This window comes from Athene noctua, unplaced genomic scaffold, assembly GCF_965140245.1.
Source record: "Athene noctua unplaced genomic scaffold, bAthNoc1.hap1.1 HAP1_HAP1_scaffold_170, whole genome shotgun sequence".
Lineage (NCBI taxonomy): Eukaryota > Metazoa > Chordata > Aves > Strigiformes > Strigidae > Athene > Athene noctua.
The window spans coordinates 262,531-266,544 of NW_027437641.1; positions in this window are offsets into that span (position 1 = coordinate 262,531).

Below are 4,014 nucleotides of genomic sequence, written 5' to 3' on the forward strand. Positions count from 1 at the left end.
GCTCTTGACTCGGCACTAGGCTGGGCTCTGGGCTCGGCTCGGCTCTAGGCTGGTCTCGGGGCTCGGATCTGGGTTCGGCTCTGGACTCGGCTCGGCTCTAGGCTGGTCTCGGGGCTCGGATCTGGGTTCGGCTCTGGACTCGGCTCGCCTCGGCTCTAGGCTGGGCTTGGGGATAGTCTCGGGGCTCGTCTCGAGGCTCGGCTCTGGACTTCTCTGCTCTCGGATTTGGGCTATGCTCAGGAATCGGCTCTGCTCTTGGCTCGTCTCGAGGCTCAGATCGCGCCTGACTCTGGGCTCGGCTCTGTACTCGGCTCGGCTCTAGGCTGGGCGCGGGGCTCGGATCTGGGTTCGGCTCTGGGCTCGGCTCTAGGCTGGGTTCGGGGCTCGGATCTGGGTTCGGCTCTGGACTCGGCTCTGCTCGGCTCTAGGCTGGGCTTGGGGATTGTCTCGGGGCTCGTCTCGAGGCTCGGCTGTGGGCTCGGCTCTGCACTCGGCTCTAGGCTGGGCTCGAGGCTCGGCTCTGGACTTGTCTGCTCTCGGCTTTGGGCTGGGCTCAATGATCGGCTCTGCACTTGGCTCGGCTCGAGGCTCAGCTCGCGCCCGACTCTGGGCTCGGCTCTGGACTCGGCTCGGCTCTAGGCTGGGCTCGGGGCTCGGATCACGGTTCGGTTCTGGACTCGGCTCGCCTCGGCTCTAGGCTGGGCTTGAGGATTGTCTCGGGGCTCGTCTCGAGGCTCGGCTCTGGGCTCTGTGCTCGGCTGGGCTCGGGGCTCTGCTCGAGGCTCGGCTCTGGGCTCGGCTCTGGACTCGGCTCTAGGCTGGGCTCGAGGCTCGGCTCTGGGCTTGTCTGCTCTCGGCTTTGGGCTAGGCTCAGGGATCGGCTCTGCTCTTGGCTCGTCTCGAGGCTCAGATCGCGCCCGACTCTGGCCTCGGTTCTGGACTCCGCTCGGCTCTAGGCTGGGCTCGGGCCTCGGATCTGGGTTCGGCTCTGGGCTCGGCTCTAGGCTGTGTTCGGGGCTCGGATCTGGGTTCGGCTCTGGACTCGGCTCGCCTCGGCTCTAGGCTGGGCTCGGGGCTCGGATCTGGGTTCGGCTCTGGGCTCGGCTCTAGGCTGGGTTCGGGACTCGGATCTGGGTTCGGCTCTGGACTCGGCTCGTCTCGGCTCTAGGCTGGGCTTGGGGAATGTCTCGGGGCTCGTCTCGAGGCTCGGCTGTGGGCTCGGCTCTGGACTCGGCTCTAGGCTGGGCTCGAGGCTCGACTCTGGACTTGTCTCCTCTCGGCTTTGGGCTGGGCTCAATGATCGGCTCTGCTCTTGGCTCGGCTCGAGGCTCAGCTCTCGCCCGACTCTGTGCTCGGATCTGGACTCGGCTCGGCTCTAGGCTGGGCTCGGGGCTCGGATCTGGGTTCGGCTCTGGACTCGGCTCGCCTCGGCTCTAGGCTGGGCTTGGGGACATTCTCGGGGCCCGTCTCGACGCTCGGCTCTGTGCTCTGTGCTCGGCTGGGCTCGGGGCTCTGCTCGAGGCTCGGCTCTGGGCTCGGCTCTGGACTCGGCTCTAGGCTGGGCTCGAGGCTCGGCTCTGGGCTTGTCTGCTCTCGGCTTTGGGCTGGGCTCAGGGATCGGCTCTGCTCTTGGCTCGTCTCGAGGCTCAGATCGCGCCCGACTCTGGGCTCGGCTCTGTACTCGGCTCGGCTCTAGGCTGGGCTCGGGGCTCGGATCTGGGTTCGGCTCTGGGCTCGGCTCTACGCTGTGTTCGGGGCTCGGTTCTGGGTTCGGCTCTGGACTCGGCTCGCCTCGGCTCTAGGCTGGGCTTGGGGATTGTCTCGGGGCTCGTCTCGAGGCTCGGCTCTGGGCTCTGTGCTCGGCTGGGCTCGGGGCTCGGCTCGAGGCTCGGCTCTGGGCTCGGCTCTGGACTCGGCTCTACGCTGGGCTCGAGGCTCGGCTCTGGACTTGTCTGCTCTCGGCTTTGGGCTGGGCTCAATGATCGGCTCTGCTCTTTGCTCGGCTCGAGGCTCAGCTCGCGCCCGACTCTGGGCTCGGCTCTGGACTCGGCTCGGCACTAGGCTGGGCTCTGGGCTCGGCTCGGCTCTAGGCTGGGCTCGGGGCTCGGATCTGGGTTCGGCTGTGGACTCGGCTCGCCTCGGCTCTAGGCTGGGCTTGGGGATTGTCTCGGGGCTCGTCTCGTGGCTCGGCTCTGGGCTCTGTGCTCGGCTGGGCTCGGGGCTCGGCTCGAGGCTCGGCTCTATGCTGGGCTCTGCGCTCGGCTCGGCTCTAGGCTGGGCTCGGGGCTCGGATCTGGGTACGGCTCTGGACTCGGCTCGCCTCGGCACTAGGCTGGGCTTGGGGATTGTCTCGGGGCTCGTCTCGAGGCTCGCCTCTGGAATCGGTGTTCGGCTGGTCTCGGGGCTCGGCTCGAGGCTCGGTTCTGGGCTCGGCTCGGCTCTAGGCTGGGCTCGGGGCTCTGATCTGGGTTCGGCTCTTGACTCGGCTCGCCTCGGCTCTAGGCTGGACTTGGGGATTGTCTCGGGGCTCGTCTCGACGCTCGGCTCTGGGCTCTGTGCTCGGCTGGGCTTGGGGCTCGTCTCGAGTCTCGGCTCTAGGCTGGGCTCTGGGATCGGCTCGGCTCTAGGCTGGGCTCGGGGCTCGGATCTGGGTTCGGATCTGTCCTCGGCTCGGCTCGGCGCCTGACTGGGCTTGGGGATATTCTCGGGGCCCGTCTCGAGTCTCGGCTCTGGGCTCTGTGCTCGGCTGGGCTCGGGGCTCGGCTCGAGGCTCGGCTCAGGGCTCGGCTCTAGGCTGGGCTCTGGGCTCGGCTGGGCTCGGGGCTCGGCTCGAGGCTCGGCTCTGGGCTCGGCTCTGGGCTCGGCTCTAAGCTGGGCTCGAGGCTCGGCTCTGGGCTTGTCTGCTCTCGGCTTTGGGCTGGGCTCAGGGATCGGATCTGCTCTTGGCTCATCTCGAGGCTCAGATCGCGCCCGACTCTGGGCTCGGATCTGGACTCGGCTCGGCTCTAGGCTGGGCTCGGGGCTCGGATCTGGGTTCGGCTCTGGACTCGGCTCGCCTCGGCTCTACGCTGGGATTGGGGATTGTCTCGGGGCTCGTCTCGAGGCTCGGCTCTCGGCTCGGCTCTGCACTCGGCTCTAGGCTGGGCTCGAGGTTCGGCTCTGGACTTGTCTGCTCTCGGCTTTGGGCTGGGCTCAATGATTGGCTCTGCTCTTGGCTCGGCTCGAGTCTCAGCTCGCGCCCGACTCTGGGCTCGGCTCTGGACTCGGCTCGGCTCTAGGCTGGGCTCGGGGCTCGGATCTGGGTTCGGCTCTGGACTCGGCTCGCCTCGGCTCTACGCTGGACTTGGGGATTGTCTCGGGGCTCGTCTCGAGGCTCGGCTCTGGGCTCTGTGCTCGGCTGGGCTCGGGACTCGGCTCGAGGCTCGGCTCTGGGCTCGGCTCTGGACTCGGCTCTGGACTCGGCTCTAGGCTGGGCTCTGGGCTCGGCTCTGGGCTTGTCTGCTCTCGGCTTTGGGCTAGGCTCAGGGATCGGCTCTGCTCTTGGCTCGTCTCGAGGCTCAGATCGCGCCTGACTCTGGGCTCGGCTCTGTACTCGGCTCGGCTCTAGGCTGGGCTCGGGGCTCGGATCTGGGTTCGGCTCTGGGCTCGGCTCTAGGCTGGGTTCGGGGCTCGGATCTGGGTTCGGCTCTGGACTCGGCTCTGCTCGGCTCTAGGCTGGGCTTGGGGATTGTCTCGGGGCTCGTCTCGAGGCTCGGCTCTGGGCTCGGCTCTGCACTCGGCTCTAGGCTGGGCTCGAGGCTCGGCTCTGGACTTGTCTGCTCTCGGCTTTGGTCTGGGCTCAATGATCGGCTCTGCTCTTGGCTCGGCTCGAGTCTCAGCTCGCGCCCGACTCTGGGCTCGGCTCTGGACTCGGCTCGGCTCTAGGCTGGGCTCGGGACTCGGATCACGGTTCGGCTCTGGACTCGGCTCGCCTCGGCTCTAGGCTGGGCTTGGGGATTGTCTCGGGGCTCGTCT